Source organism: Vombatus ursinus, unplaced genomic scaffold (genome assembly GCF_900497805.2).
Source record: "Vombatus ursinus unplaced genomic scaffold, bare-nosed wombat genome assembly UNPS02014880.1, whole genome shotgun sequence".
NCBI classification, from domain to species: Eukaryota; Metazoa; Chordata; class Mammalia; order Diprotodontia; family Vombatidae; genus Vombatus; species Vombatus ursinus.
The window spans coordinates 439,753-457,766 of record NW_020954658.1 but is presented as its reverse complement, the minus strand read 5'-3'; the positions used below and the strand labels follow the sequence as shown (position 1 = coordinate 457,766).

The following is an 18,014-nucleotide window of genomic DNA, read 5'->3' as shown; positions in this document are numbered from 1 at the left end:
TTGATAAAACTAAGTTCTTTTATTAAACTAATAAAATAAACTTTTGACCACTTTTGTTGCAAAAACAGAAAGAAAAACTAAATTATCTATTTAAAAAGGAAAAATTAAAATTAACAACAAATTAAGAAGTAAAAGAAATTATAAGTAATTATTTTGCCCAATTATATGCTAACACAATTGATATCATTAAAAAATGAATAAAATTTACAAAAACAGATGAGGAAATACCTAGATGAATATTCAGCCAGTCAACAAGCTTTTATTACATGTGTACTGTGTTCCCTTTTATTGATGATACAAAGGAAAACAAAAACAGTCCTTGTCCTCAGGGAGTCAAATTATATCAGAACAAGAAATGGAGAATTTAAAAACCCAATCTTAGGAAAAGAAATTGAACAAGCTAAAACTGAGCTCCCAAAGGGGGAAAAAGCAGTGATAGATTTACAAGTGAATTCTATCAAACATTCAAAGAACAATTGATTCCAATATTACCTAAACTATTTACAAAAATAGGAAAAGGAAGCATCATATCAAATTCCTCCTATGATCAAAACAATAGTCTTAGTATCTAAACAAGTGAGATACATAGAACGAAAAACATGGACCGATACCCCTGGGTTAAAATCAAAATATATATATTATATAAAATATTAGTGAAGCAGATACAGCAATATATCTCAAAGATTACATACCATGACCAAGTTGGATTTATACTAAGAATACAAAATTGGCTAAACTGTTAGGGAAACTGTAAGCATAATTGACCATTTAAGCACAAAGACAATAAAACTCACTTGATTATATAAATAGATGCGGAAAAAGATATTGAAAAATGTCTACACTTTCATGTTTGAAACATTAAAAAGTATAGAATTAAATGGGCCTTTCCTTAACATGGTAAACAATATCTATCTAAAACCAGGGACTTGCATTAAATGTGATAGGGATAAACTGGAAACATTTACAATAAGATCAGGAGTAATAATAAGAATGACAAATACTCATATAGCACTTTCTGGCAGGCATTATGCTAAGTGCTTTACAATTATTAACTCATGTATTTGATTCTCACAACAACACCGGGAGGTGGGTGCTATTATTATCCCCATTTTACAGATGGGAAAATTGAGACAAAGAGAAGCTAAATGCCTTGCCCAGTGACACAAAGCTAATAAGTTTCTGAGGCTAGATTTGAACTCTGGCCTTCCTGACTCCAGGCCCAGTGCTATATCTACCATGCCACCCAGCTGCCCCCAAAGTAAAGCAAGGATTCCTTTTATTATGACCATTATTTGATATGATAGAAATATTATCTAAAGCAATAATACAGGAAAAAGAAGTAGAAATAATAAGCATAGGTAAATAAGAAAAAAATATCATATTTTAGGATGGCATGATGGTCTATTTAGAGAAGCCTAGAAAGTTAACAAAAATTAATTGAAACTGTTGATAACTTTTGCAAAATAGGAAGGTATAAAATAAATCTACATCAGCTTTTCTGTATGTTCCCAACAAAAACAGAGGGAGAGAGACAAAGGAGTAGAGATGAACTAAAAGATGTCCCAAAAATATCAGTGCAATTTTAAGCTTTAATGCCTTAAAACTGCACTAATAATTCTAGGACACCCTCCATATGAATACAACTACAAACTCTAATTTGAGAGATAGTAATTGCTCATCTTTGGGCAGAGTGAATATAATAAATATGACAGTACTCTCTAAATTAATGTACTTATGAAATGCTGTACCAAACTGTCAAAAGATTGCTTTATACTGCTAGAAAATAAATCATCTAGAATAATAAAGTGTAAATGAATCTCAAAAGATTTTTTTTAAGTGGGAAGGAAGGGGCTTAATAGTATCATATGTCAAAGTATACTATAAAAGGGTAGTGATCAAAACATTTGGTACTGATTGAAAATAGGTTAATAAATCAGTAGAAGACATTAGGTACAGTTTAAATACATAAGCAAATGAACATGGTAACATACCATTAGCTAAACACAAAGATTCCAAGTACAACAATAAGCATTCACTCATCAACAAAATCTACCGGGTATAATGGAAAACAGTCTGGCAGAAATTGGATTTAGACTAATGCCTCACATCATATATGACAATAAGTTACAAATGAATACATGAGCTAGATATAAAAGTTTATGTCATAATTAAATTAAGAGAACAAGAAAAGGAATACCATTCATAAATCTTGGGAGGCAAAGAGTTCCTAAGAGGAGCAGGGGGAGAACAGTGACAATCACAGGAGATAAAATGAGTAATTGTGATTCATAAAATAAAAAAAAAACATTCCCAAACAAAATTGATGAAGGTAAAATTATAATGGAAACAGTTAACCAAGGGGAAAAAAGAGTTTCCTCTGATGGTCTAGCATCTAAGATTTATAAGAAACTGATTCTAATATACAAGATCCGTTCCATAATAGGTAAATGGTGAAAGGATATAAATAAGTAGTTATCAAATGAAGAAAATCAATCCATCAATGGCCATATAAAAATGTCCCAAGTCAACAATAAGATAAATGTAATTAAGCAGCTTTCAGATTTCACCTAACACATATGAGAATGGAAAAGATAACAAATGGAAAATGACTATTGTTTGAAGAGACATCAAAAAGACAGGGACACTGGTACAGAGTTGGTAGAGTTGTGAATTTGGCCAACCATTCTGGAAAACAAGAGGAAACTATGCTCAAAATGTTGCTGAACCATGCACACCATTTGATCCAGCATTACAGTACCCTACACATATACCCCAAAGACATCAAAAGTAGAAAATAATAAACCTTGCCTGATGACCACAACCCTCGATGATTGCTTTGTTCTCTGAGTTATCAAAGCTTTTCTGTATGTACTATATCATGAACTTGTCATGGACAGTATGCTTCTCTTAACTTTTGATGGGGAATATCACATCTTCCCACAAAATGAAACCTCTTTGTGTTCAAAAGAATATCTTCCTATCTTTTTCCAACTCCTCAGCCCGCTTCCCAGTGATATGTATATAATTGGTACAGCTGGGTGGTACAGTGGATAGAGCATTGGGCCCAAAGTCAGCAAGACCTGAGTTCAAATCTGGCCTCAGACATTTAGCTGCTCAATCTGCCTCAGTTTCCTTAACTATAAAATAGAGATAATAATAACACCTATCTCTGAAGTTTATGATGATGAATTGAGATATTTTTAAGTGCCTGGCACATAGTAGGCACTTGTTTCTGTCCTTCCTCACTATAAATGTTTGAGAATATAGTAATTTACAAATTAGATGATAAAGAGAAAAAAAGTTATTATTTTCTAACACTGTGTGGGAATTTATATTTATTCTAATTAAATTGAATAGAATTAGATTTATTCTAGCCCAATGAACTCTTGCAAGATCCTACCTCATTTCCTCTGTCTTTTGCCACCTGCAAATTTGACGACCATCAAATATGATATCAGCAAAAGATCTCTAGATTTAGAATTAGGAGACCTGGGTTTGAATTTAATCTCTTCATAAAACACTTACAAAGACCTAGCTACAATGAGTAATTTCCCATTTCATTGCATAAAGTAGTGGATGGTAGTGGATAAAGACCTGACCTACAAACCAAGGCAAGATTCTGTTCCCGCTTTTGACACATACTGGCTCTACAGCCATGGACAAGTCACTTAAGTCCCTAGGCCACTCTTTAAAACTGTAATTTGTAGAGGAGACACTGACCTGCATTGCTACAGGGGCCTTCCTAATCCAGAAGGTCTCTAAACCAATGAAATTATAGGTCCTGTTTCTATTCTCTTCATTACCACATGCACTTTTTAAATTTATGCTTTTGAACTATTGCTGATTCCATTGATCCATGTCTTAGCTCTCATTGTTCATACTTTTCACTTCAGTTTTTTGCCTCTGGTTCTACCTTGCTGACAGTCACTCCTCTCTTGTAAATCATTTGTGTCTGTATCTGTCTATACCTACAAAAATGATTTAACTATTTAAAAGGAATTGAAAAAGAACATGTTACATCATTACTAAGCTGTTCATTCCATGAACTTTCCTATTTCTGAGCTGAAGAGATAATTCAGTAGGTTTTTATATGTGTATGTACCACTATGTGTCTCTGTGTGTATGCTAAATCACTGTTACTCTGTGAGGAACCAAAACCTACTTAATAAATAACATTATGATTTTTTAAATTGTACAATAATTAAATTACCAGCTACTTATTTCAAGCAATAATAAATGCAAAGAAAAAAATTGTGACAATACCTTAGATTTCCTAGTAAAGATATTTGACCTGAGCATGCTTCCTAAAAATTTACAATCTATGAATTAGGTGATCAATAAGTATATAACTTTCATAGAATGGGTCTTCCAGATACAGGATTCTGGGATGACAGTTATAAATTCCATGGGACAGTTATACCTACCACTATTTTGGTTAAACCCTCCAATGGCAAGAATGGCTGATCTCTAGGACACTTCTTATAAATGTGTGCCTTAGGACAGTCTTCAACAAAATGGATGCAAACCCTTTGCCTCAAGTTATGTCTTCAGTGTTCCCAGTGATGCTAAGAAACACATAAGAGAGAAGAAACAAAATTTCATCATGACACAGAGTGACAGGAAACTATTTTGTTCATCATCAATCACCTTTAAGATTCAGTATAAAAAAAGTGTTTATGCTCATTCTATCTCTCTCACCATCCCCATGGCTACCAAGATCCCAAACTCGTTCTCCCTTCCTAAAGCCATTGTTCATCTGGTTTTTATAACTCACAAGACTAACATTGACACTTACATGCTTTCTGGATAATCTCAGTACTAAACTAGATCCCTCTCTTTTCAAAGCCTCCATCCCCTAAAAGGAAATAACCTCAAAACCTGTCTCTTCAGTGTATTCCTTCTGAACTGAATACAGATGATCTGTAGGATTTTGTATTGAACAGAACAATCACCAGATGACATTGGCATAATGTAAGGAATAGGGGGGTTTTCTTTAGAAGGATTAAAAAAATTTGTGGTCCACATTATAGTACTTAATGATATGCTAAAAAATCATTTTCTTAATTTCAAGAATCAGGCAGAAGGCCCCTTGCATCAAATCAGACACAAATCCTGGAGTATCCCTGGATATGTTGTTCTGTACTTTTTCTCCAGGTTCCAAATCAGAACAATTTTAAATCTGTTATCGGAGTAGCTCAGTTTGTAGCTGTCCAAGAGTTCTGTCACATTACACAGGAGTTTTATTTTGGTTAAGATCAGTCCCTACACAAGTGATCCTGATAGTTGCATATTACAGTAGACTGGGTAACAAAAGTTCTGCAGGACACTTGGCTTGCCCAAACATAGCAGTAGGTTTCTTATCATAATCAAATTGTGGTATTCCTGGTATGGAATCCTCATGGTTTGGAAACTAGGTAGTAGATTCTTTCCATGTCATTAACTTTTATTTGGTCTGACCCATCTACTTGTCTGGAGGACAGCAACATCTTCAGAAAATTCTGGTGTGTCTGTAGGATGTGTGCCTAGAAAGACCTAGACAGAATAAATATTACTCCACCAGGAACATCAAGGATCAGTCACCAATTGGTGTAGGCTTATTGTGAGAGTCCTAAGCATAGCCACCTTGAGAATTCTGCCTTTGAAACACTTTGCTTTTTTCCCCAGAGCTGCCAGAAAAAAAATAATAATCCTAAAAGTTTGGTACATAGATTCAAATGTAGAACATAAGTAAGGTATGGAGCTTGAGGAGGAAGTAGAGAATCAAGCAGAGTGATAGAGTATTTGGCTGCGAATTAGGACTTAGGTGCTGGTTGTTGTACTAACTCACTATGGAGCCCAGTGGAAGTAGAAAAACAAATCAGAGGACCTACCTGACTCTGTCACTTACTGACTAAGTCCTTCAACACCTCATGTTCTCTCAGATCCTCAGTTTCTTTGTATGTAGTCTCTTCAGTTTTTTTCTCTTGCTCATCTGTCCTGATAGCACAGCTACTTAGAATGCTAAGATCAATATTTCATATGTGTTTTGCACACTTGTTATCAATCATCCTCTTAATTCTAGAAAGTAAGATTTATCCAACTTAATCCCAGCTTTGGGAGGTTTATTTCTTATTGAAGTAATGTTTGGTTTGTGGAGAAATTTCTTTCCACTCTTCCTTTGGTAGCAAGTAGAGCAAAAAACACCTGGAAACAAACATAAGTTTAAATTCTATAGGATTTATTCTTGACTTATGACAAATTGTGAAGCAGTTTTTTTAATGCCCTCAATCCTCCTTATGATTGCCTCGCATCTCTGCATCTCCAGAAGTGCTATGAATTCATTCGTCTCATAAACCCTATTAAAGCATCCTATCTAGATATGCTCAACCCAAGAACTCTATTCTAGGGGAATAACATAGAATAGTGAAAATATCTGTACATACAATGTGCTTTTAAGTTTAACCTACATTAATATCATTGTTTCCATGTTTTGTTTTGTTTTGTGTTTTTTGGAGGCAAGCAGGGGTAAGTGACTTGCCCAGGATCACACAACTAGTAAGTGTCTAAGGACCGACTTGAATTCAGGTCCTCCTGACCCCAGGGTCAATGCTTTATCCACTGTGCCACCGAACTGCCCCCCCCAATGATTTCATTAAGCCTAGGAAATTAATAAAGCAATAAATTAAGCCATAACTTGAAGCATTTGCCAGTTTCTGATCATTAAATGCTCACATTGAAAATTTAACAGTTATCTCATTTTTTTTTTTTTTGTTTCTTTTTAGGCAATTGGGATTAAGTGACTTGCACAGGGTCACACAGCTAGTAAGTGTCAAGTACTTGGTCTGAGGCCAGATTTGAACTCAGGTCCTCCTGACTTCAGGGCCAGTGCTCTATCCACTGCACCACCCAGCTGCCCCTCAATTATCTCTTGAGAGTCAGTATGAGCTGGCTCCAGCACATTTCTGATAGAACGTAATAGTACCTTATCTTAAATCAAGATTCCTTGATCATTGCTGCCTCCTGACTTTGATTTAAAGAACACATCAAAACAAATAACATGATGTGCTTCATAGAAATTCTGTAATTCTAAAGAATGAAGTCTTTATTGCAATTCATACTTATAAAACAATTCAATTTTTTTAAAAGAAACACTTTACAGATTCTAAGTATAGGTTGAATCTCACTACAAAGTAAATTCCTCATCCTCAACATAAATACACTTTGGCCATGAAATCTGATACCAAAAGGTGTTTCCTCTAAAGAAATAAGACATTAATTAGTTACAGTGTTGAAGGAACAAACTAGGGTATTCTGAGAGCCATAGAATTTTGAATTAGAAGAGACCTTGATGATCCTTAGCTAATAATTCATCCTAAACATCTCTCACGTAGGTCAGGAGAGGGAGAGATATGGAGACATGGAGTAGATCTGTTATGTTATTGGTATAGGGAAGTCTATGTGAAGAAACTGTCTCCACCAATGTAGATTAGCATGTTTTCTGCTAGTTATAATCATAAAAAAGTCACCTAGAGCATAGAGATGTTAAGTGACTTGCCCAGGATCACACAGCCAGAAAGTGCCAGAAACAGGACTTGAATCCAAAACTTACTGGCTTTGAGACCAGTTCTGTAGTCAACACATATTGTCTCACAGTGTCTTTTTTTGGAGGCAATTAGGGTTAAGTGACTTGTCTAGGGCCATACAGCTATAAGTGTCTGAGGCTGGATTTGACCTCAGGTCTTACTGACTCTAGGGCCTGTGCTTTATCTGCTGTGCCACCTAGCTGCACCCTCACAGCCTCTTTATTACTATGTAACAATGTTGTGAGTATTAATAAGGTGAAAATTCTCTTCTCTAGTCTTTTGAAGTAAAATAGAAAACACTACCCTATCCTTTATGGTCAGAAAAGTAATTCTCCTTCCAAGGGTAAGATGAATGCCCCTGGGTAACATGTGAATACATAGAGATTGTCCAACAAAACATGTCTTTCTCTTTTTTTAACTTATTTTGTACTGCAGATTTGAATCTATATTAAGGTATCTCAAAATGATCATTTTACAAAATTTTTATAACTTAGGGAACATATCGACAATGATTCTACTGTTGTTTCTTGTTTGAGCAGATGTAGTAGCAGCCAAAGTCCCCATAAAGCCAGTAAAATGGTCTTCAGATAAATCTGATGGCCACTAGAAGAAAACATGGTATTAACCAAACTTCTGGCTTGATGGCTAATGTTTATATACCCATGTTAAATGGTAGTCAGTTTGAGCATGAAGCCTGTTCCACTTCTCATCAGTGATTTAGGGAATTTCTCCCAAACTTAATAGATGGCTGCTCAGTCTCCTCATTGCCACCTTCAGCTCCTTGTTTTTGAATATGTAGATGGAAGATTTTAAGACAGGGGTGATGCCAAAATCACGAATAGCAGTAAGCATCTATTTGGCATCATGTGAAATGGCCATATACAAGCAAAGATGCATGGACCAAAGAACAGGATCACCACAATGATGCGAGCTGAGTGAGTAGAGAAAGTCTTGGACAAACTGCTGAAAGAGTGTTGCTGAAAGAGTGTTTCTGAACAGTGATTGGGATATAGAGATAGGAAATGAATAAGAAGAATAAGGTACCCAAGGAGATCAAGTCACCATCAGTGGTGACCATGAACTCCAGTCTATAATTCTCTATGCAGATCAATTTAATGAACCTAAGAAGGTTATAATAAAAATTTCCAATTTCATTAGGGCCAGCGAAAGGCAAATTCATCACAAAAGTCAATTAATTATGGAGTGTATAAGGACAGTGAGTCAAGAAGATACCTGGAGAGAAAGTGCACGTTCTTGGGTTCATAATGTAGAGGCTTACATATGGCAACATATCTGTCAAATGCCATGAAAGTGAGCAAAAACATCTCAGTTTCTCCCATGACATGAATGAAGAATATCTGAATGATATAATCTTGGAATGATATGGTTTTACATTCACGGAAGAAGTCAGAAATCATCTTGGGACCTGCAACAATGGAAAAACACAGGTCAATAAAGGAGAGATTGACCAACAGAAAATACATGGAAGAGTGAAGATGAGGGACAGATGTCACTATGAGCACAGTGAGGAGGTTTCCCATAGCAATGCCTGCACAGAAGATGGAGAACAAGTTGCATGGCCTACGAACTAGAGATTCTAAAGAACACAAATTCAGACACCATAGAATGATTTACTTCATTCATTGGATTAAATATAGTATTATCTGAGGAGAATAAGTTTAAAAGAGAATCAGAACTACTACAATAAAATTTTCCTGTTCTTAAATTGTATTATGCAAAACAGAACATGAAAGCACAGGTTCTTTTTTAAATCCTTTATTCAACAGCTTTCACAGTACTGTTTGTTTTTCTGTTTATCAGTTTTTGTCTGTTGACATGCACTATTTCAGTGAATATTGGAAGTATGAGTCAAAGGGTTTCCACCTCAGATTTTCAAAACCATCCAACTTTTTAGACCTACTAAAAATAATCTCATAGTCACTTTATTATTTTATAATTAGTTCAATCCTATCATCCTGGTCCTACATGAATCACAAATGTTCCAGCACTTACACGGGTTCTTGAGCCCAGGAACACTTTCAATATTGCATTCCCAACTAGTTCCTTCTTTTACTTTCCGTGAGGCTTTCACATTATTTTCATCACCACTGTTGTTGAGGAGATCGTATGGGACAGAGGTTCCAGCTGAGGATTGCATCTGGACTTTATCAACAGGAGACTGGAGAGCTACAAGCTATATATGGAAGTAGTTGTCATGTTGTTAGTAGCATGGTCATGATATAGTAATAAAAATTATTAAATTAATTATTATGATTATGTAATATTTTTAGCAGTGCAGAAAGAAATAGTATGAGGCATGCATTTTCAGTAATAATAATATGTAAGTAATGAAAAACTTAAAATTAAGTGGAAAAAAGATGAAACACAGTATGGAAGAAAATTAGATAATAAATGATTTTGCTGAGGGTTATTGAACTTTTGTTAGGTGTTTGTGTAGTAATTTTATGACATTATGATTTTCATATTTTGAAATTTGGGATGTGTATAATCTTTCATTGTGATTCATTGATTTAAAATATTTATTTCAAAATCAAATATGTGTATATATTATGGTATAGCTGACACCACAATTATTTGAACTGTAACAATCTTCCTTCTTAGGAGATGAATTATCTAAAAATTGAGATTTTTCATTATATAGAAGTACATAAGAAAACAGTTTTCAAAATAGAACCATATATGACAAAATTTGTTCATGAATTCCAAGACACCCGCAATTATTTAAAACCATCTTAAAAATAAAACTTCTCTCCTGAAATCCAGTCCTGTGTTATCAAATGTCTGTTTGGTAGCTCTACCAGGACCTGCATCTCAAACTCCATATGACTGAAAAGGATCTCACATTCCACCCCATCCCTGCAAGCCTATACTCTCAGGTCCTTGAAAGAAGGGTTTGTTTGGGATTTCTTGCTGGGAAAGGGATTGGGGAGCTGGCTTTTGTGTTTGTTTGCTGTTTTATTTTTGCCTTTTATTGTGTCCTTATGATTTAGCACAGTACCTGGCAGAAAGTAGGTACTTAATAAATACTAATTGACTGAAAGACTTCCTACAAACTTTTCCACTTCTATAAATTACATCCCCATTCTTCTAATCACCTAGGTTTGCAAACTTGGAGTTTGTCGTTGATATTTCCCTCTTCCTCAACCTTCACATAAAATAAATTACCAAGTTTTGTCTTCATAATACTGTCTTTATAAAATCTCTTGTATCTATCACCATTTCTACATTCAATACAATCTCTATTCTAGTTCAAGCCTTCATCAACTCTTTCCTATTCTACCTCAATAATTTCCTAGTTGAACTTTCTTCCTCCAAACTCTCTCCCCTTAAATCCAAGGTTCTCACCACTATCAAATTAATATTTTTTTAAATTCATATATCACCATGTCATCCCTTAGTAAAATACTAATAATACTCCTACTAATAATAAATGTAGATAGATAAATGAATGGATGAATAAATAGATAACTAAATAAGTAAATAGATAAATAAATAAGTTAATAGCTAGATAAACACACAAATAGATAAATGAATGAATGGTACTCTATGGACTCCAGACAAAACATAAACTGCTCAATCTGGCTTTTAAAGCCTCTACATTCCAGCTCCCATCCACATTTTCCTGATATATCATATTATTTTCCTTTGCGAACAATTTCAGTCAGTTTTCCCCATCTGTTATTACAGACACATGGCATTTTATCTCCTACACTCATATCTTTGCACAAGTGATACCCCCTGTCTACAATGAACTTCTTCCTCACCTCACCATCATATAATCTTTCATTTACTACATAGTATATTTCTAGAACAACTTCCTAAAATTTAATAAATGAATCCTTAATTGACTCCCAGTAATATTTAGCAGCCTCTCCCTTTTTATGTTGCTTTGTATATATTTGTATTTACTTACTTTGGCACAAGCCATATTTTGCCTTCCTCCCAAAGAGTATAAGCTTCTTAAGGGCAGCAACTGTTTCATTGCTGTCTATATATACATAGACATATATATAATACATATACATATATATATATAATGCATCTACAAAAAAATACATATACATATATTTAAAATGTTAAATTCCCAGCAAAGGACCATCTTTGCAACACATACTCCCTGCACATCCTGAGATAACCATTTTCTGGGTCAGTACCTATGGTAGTTCTTAGTCACCACTATTATTTCTTTTTTTTTTGTTTTTTGTTTTGTTTTGTTTTAACACCATTATTTTAAAATGCTTTGGTGTCATTTTTTCATGGACTCTCCTATTCTTCTCTAACCACCTAACTATTTAGGAATTTGTAATGTGTTACAAAATTTGAAGAACCTCAACATACCTGTCAATGTGTCAAATTGAATAAGTTTGAGAACACAGGCCTAGAAAATGATCTAAGCATTGCTGAAGCTCCAATTAATATAACTGAACAGCTATGGAATTTGAGAGTGGAGTTTGATGGAATAAAAAGTTATAGTAAGTATTTATACTCTTCAGCCTTGCTTCCTTCTATTAACCCATCTGAACCTTCCACTCTAGCAAAACTGAAACTGATGATTCTCTAAATATTCCTCATTCTGACCTATTTACTCAAAGAATTTCCTTTCCCAAAACATCTGCTCACCATTACTCTTTCTCTCTGAGTTCTGATCTTCCAAAAAGGATCAACTGAGGCTTGTCCATAAGGCTCCATTGACCGCCTTCAGCTCTTAGCTATAGCTCTCTCCTCTGCCCTCCTGAAGCATTCATTGTCTGTACCCTGATTTTGGGACTTATTTACACTATCCCACAATATTTCACTTTTCATCTTTACCATTCCTGTCTCCTCCCAAAACTTAACTTCCAAGTGTTCAAGTGAATGCTGTATTCATTTTCTTGTACCCCTAAGTCCCTGCTTCAGCAATCTTCCCCTAGTAGGTTTTCAATGAATGTTTTTGGTTGGAGTAATTTGTAAATTAATTGATGAAAGGAAAAGAAGGAAGTGAAGGTTAAAATGGGAGTAAACAAGTAAAAGAAAAGAAAGGTAAAGAAAGGAGAAGAGAGGAGAATAAAAGAAATGGAGAGAGAAGTTAGAAAAACTGGGAAAAGAGGACCAGTAAAGATTATTTTGCTGAAAATATATACAGATTACATGATAATGATGGACTGAAAGTTTCCTTCATGAGTATTTCCTTCATTCCTCAAACCTGACCCTGTTCTGCAATTGATGTTCATAGAATAAGATTCAAATAAAGCTCCATATGGGTGGGCAATTCAGAGGAGTCAACTGAAAGAACTTGGGATGCAGGGGTCGGGAACCTGTGGCCTTCCAGGTCCTCAGGTGTGGCCTGTCTGATTCTAAACTTTATAGAATAAATCCTTTTATTAAAGAGATTTGTTCTCTGAAGCTTGGATTCAGTCAAAGGGTTGCACTTGAGGACCTGCAGGGCCACATGTGGCATTAAAGCTGCAGGTTCCCCACCTCCACAAAACATCTACGTAGCATCTGTTTCTCACAAAACAGCCAACTGTAATAAGAACCTATCATCTGCCCAGTACTGAACTTCATATGATGTATCCAATACCAGTTATGTTCTCATCCACTCTGCAAGAGGTATTATGTATGAAACCTTTCCTAATCTCTCCAACTACTAATGCCTTCCCTTCCTTACTCCCTAGCAGTTCACCACCTTGTATTTATTTCTATATATATTCTCTCCTTATATTTTTTGTCCTCCCCTTTATATTCTTAGCTCCTTGAGAGTAGGAAATGTTTTGTTCTTTGTATTTTTATGACCAGGATTTAACATATAGTAGGCACCTAATAAATGCCTGATTGATTATTCCCTAAAATACACTTTGTTCTGGTAAGGAGACAGGAATATCAACAATAAATGAGGGTACTACAGAATTGCAGCATCTGAGGTTTTTAAGTGATCTTAGCAGTCAACTCATTCAATGCTTGGATGACTCACAGGTGAAGATAACTCTCCCTTATGAAATTTTCTATAAGTCAAGTATCCATCTGGCCTTCATGTGTATGTATTCAGGAAATGAAAAATCCCTTGATGTTTCTTGGTGAAGTGGAAAGAGGACTGACTCTAGAGTCAAAGTGCCTCAATTCAAATCTTGTTTCTGATGCACACTACTTGTCAGACCACAGCAAATTCACTTAATGTACATGTGCATCCATTCTCTCCCCTATAAAATGAGAGAATTGGAGATTTCCCCTAAGGTTCATTTCAGTTCTAAATGATCTTAGTATCCTAAATTAATGAAAATGATGATGATGATGATGATGATGATCGTGATTATAACCAACATTTACATGACACTTTAAAGTTCTCAAAGCACTTTCCAAATAATATCTCATTCTATCTTCAAAATAACCCTGGGAAGTAGGCACTATTATTATCCCCATTTTACAAATCAGGAAACTAGGGCAGATAGAGGTGAAGTGACTGGCCCAGGGTCACACAACTAGTAAAGTGTTGGAGACAAAATTTGAATTCATCTTCTGGATTTAAATTCCAACACTAGAACTGACCCACCATAAGTCTATTGAGATTTTACTGTCTCCTATCTCTGCCATCCTATATATTAGCTATCCTTTCATGGATCACATGGCCTGAAAATTGATTAATTATGCTGGCATGTTTTAAAGAAAGATTTCAAGATTGGGAATTAGAAGATCTAGACTGGAATCCCACCTCTTTCTTTTTCTTCTTTTTTTTTCTTTTTTTTAATTAATGAAACATTTTCATGATACAATAAAGAAACCAGAAGGAAGTTTCAAGGGACACAGAGTAGATGGGAAAACTGCTAAAGTTAATATATACTTTAAAAACACTAGCTTCTTATAATAGAGTTTTTTCATTTTATATACAATCTTCTGTTCCTCTTTTTCTGTTTTTTCTTTTTGTAATTTATTTATTTTTTTAGTTTTCAATAATCACTTCCACAAGATTTTGAGTTCCAAATTTTCTCCCCATCTCATCCCTCCCCCCACCCCAAGATAGCATGCATTCTGTTTACCCCATCCCCTAATCTGCCCTCTCTTCTATCTCTACCCCCCTTCTTTTATCCCCTTCCCCTTCTATTTTCCTATAGGGTAGGATAGATTTCTACACCCCATTTCCTGTATTTCTCATTTCTAATGTAATGGCAAGGACCTATCTTGAATCAGGAATTTATCAGAGCATTTTCTTCCCTACCACTTCTCAGATTTAAAATTCATGTAGATTGCTGTCTTAGATCTCTCTGTTTCTATTTTCATCCTAGCTTCTCCATATGATTCTGTCATAAATATTCTTCTCTATGTCATTTGTGTCTATTGTTATGTCTACATTTGCAAAAATGGTTCAACAATTTAGACTGAACTGAACAATAATCAAGACAGTAAGGAGTTACTAAGCTATTTTTTCAATCACTTGTCCTATTCCTGAGCTTACCAGAAAATTTTAACAATGCTCAACTTGGTAGGTATATATGGAGTTGAGTACAGAAAGCAATAAAGAGTTTCTCCTGTGTTGTGTGTGTTCTATTGAAGACCTTTATGTCACACAACTGTCTTTCATTCAAAACAATAACTCACATAGTCCTCCCCCATTTGGGTAAGGTTGCACTGGGGAAGTGGCAACACATCACTGAGACAGCCATGTTTATTTCTCACTATGATTGTTGGAAACCCCCAGAAACCAAGTCTAGAAAGTATAGAATAATGGACAAAAACAACAAGGTGAAATATTGTAAGGAAAAACATAAGATCTTGTACTTAAGTTTAAAAAAGAAATTGCAAAAGAAAAATGGGGAAATATATTACAGAAGTTGACTTTAAAAAGAACTTATGGATTTGAATTGACTTCAAAGTAAGTCAAATATCTAGCATATCTATCAAAAAGCTAAAGCAAAACTAGGGCACATTAATAGAATGATAACATATAGAACAGGGTAATAGTTCTAATTTTTCAAGTTCTGATAGCATCTAATATGTTGTGTTCAAATCTTGGCATAGTTTTTGAAAAGAGATATTGACAAATAAACTGTGAGGGACTGTTTGATGCCAGCTACTACCAGGTGGGGGTTGTGCCAACATGGGACGGAAACTGGGTACCAGAAAGTAACTGGAGCTCTTGCTCCCGAGGCAGAGGTGGTGCTGGGCAGAGTTGTAGAGTACTGGGAGGAGATCTGGGCTTGGAGAGGTAACTGGAGCTCTCGCTCCCGAGACAGGAGTGGTGCTGGATGGAGCTGTGACAGGCTGGGGAGGAAGCGGGGTACAGGGAAGTGGCCGGAGCGCATGCTCCTGAGACAAGGACTGTGCTGCTTGGAGGGGGACGGCAGAGAATGAGCTCTCTCTGTCTAGCCTCCTTCTTTAGGTACTACGCTGACCCCAGAGGCCTCCTTCCTGTGACCAAACCTGACTTCCTGAGTCACATATGCTCCCTAGGTGTAGCACCGACCCCAGACACCTCCCCCCGGTATCTGGACCCGACTTCCTGCATCACGTATACTCTCCTTTGTCTATGCACTGATCCCTCACGCCTCCTTCCAAATCTCTGGGACCCACTTCCTGTGCCACGTATGCTCCCTTTGTCTGGACACTAGCACTGGACATCCCTTTTTGATATTTGATCCTCGACGAGTCACTATGGGTGGGCTGAGGAGGAGGGACGAAGAAGGTACTAAAAAGAGCTGCGGGGGGGGGGGGAGGAGTCGGCTTTTGCTCCTGCTCCCGTGTGTGCCTTCCTGCCTGGCCTTGCTGTGATGATTATTGAATAAAGTTCAGGTTTTTGCATCCCCCGATCGGCTCGTTTCTGGTTTACCCAGGTGGCCTCCGATGATACATGAGTATGACTCTGGTTGGCTGATTTGGTTGAAAGAGTGTGTGCGGTTTGGATCGGCACAAGCAATCACTCCAATTAATAGTCTTAGAAAGTTTCAAAGATAAGTAACCTGTTTTGAGTCACACAGACAATATGGGTCTAAGGAAGCACTTGAATTAAGGTCTTCATGACTGACATGACCCACCCTACCATCCTTCCCCTCATGTAAGATTATGTATAGATTTAATTTAATGAGTTCTCATAAGGTTTACAGAGAGAGTTATTCTTGCAAAATGTTTGAATAAGAATAGGAGGTATCACTGAATCCTTTATGATTGACAAGATAATCCTACTCCTAAGGACAAGATAATTGCTTGGGTGGGTCCTGTGAATTAATCAAGATAGTCAATCTAAGAACTTGCATATAAATTTATATGGAAAACAACATGGTTTACTTTCCTTTTTAAAGGTATATTTCCTCTTTCAGATTTGAATATCAATTAAGAAATTGTAAAAAGCACATTTTAAAATCATAACCAAAATAGAATTATCTAACCAAAGGAGATCAACAATACTTTAGTTTTGAAGGCAGCTGGGTGGTATGGTAGATACAGCCCAGAAAGGCAAATTGACCACAAAAGCCAACTGGGTCAGTGCATGTATGAGGCCAATGAACCAAGAATCCACCAGGAGGAAAATACACATTCTTGGATTCATAATGGTCAAATAGTGAAGAGGCTTACATATGGCAACGTATCTGTCAAAAGCCATGGAAACGAGCAACACCCTCTCAGTTCCTCCAAAGATATGAATGAAGAATATCTTGATAATGCAACCCAGAAAGGATATGGCTTTGTGCTCATGAAAAAGGTCATAAATCATCTTAGGAACAGAAACAGAAGAAATGCACAGGTCCATGACAGAGAGGTTAGACAATAGAAGACACATGGGAGAATATAAGCGAGGCTCAAAGATTACTGTGAGCACAATGAGGACGTTTCCCAGCACAATGGCCACATAGAACATGAAGGAGAATACCAGGAGGAAAAGCTGCATGGCCCATGAACTGGAGATCCCCAGGAACACAAATTCATATACTGTGGAATTGTTCACTTCATTCATTGGCTTGAAGATGAGGTTACCTGAAGAGAAAGAATTGAGATATGCACTGATCCCTCACACCTCCTTCCAAATCTCTGGGACCCACTGATCCTTGTCCTTATTTGTTGATAAGCTTTCACAAAATGCATGTACAACATCCTTTGAAGTTTGATCCTCATTATTAACATTTTCTCCATCACTTTCTTAAGACTAGGCAATTAACAGAAAAATAAATAAAGCCCTGGTTTCTACTGTTGACTGATTTCTAATGTGTAAATATACTGAATATTTAACAATAAACCCTATCAGTTTCTGCTGACTCCAACACATCACTGTCCCTTGATCCATTAGGAATTTTTAGAAATTAAATGATTCTGACAAGTTCCAAGATTTTTTCTGAGATTCTATTCAAGGAATTTTGAGAATAATATTTTGTTTCATTCAATGTCATTATTTTTTAGTTGTTTGAAAGTGGTTTATCATGAATTATAAGGTATTAATAAGCTCTCTTACCCTTTGATCTTTTTTCCTAT

At 35.9% G+C, this 18,014-nt stretch overlaps 1 pseudogene; it reads right to left on the bottom strand.

Moving 5' to 3' along the window:
* Positions 1-8,279: 8,279 nt before the first annotated feature.
* On the bottom strand, positions 8,280-17,502 carry LOC114028369 (annotated as a pseudogene).
* Between the last annotated feature and the right edge of the window lie 512 nt (positions 17,503-18,014).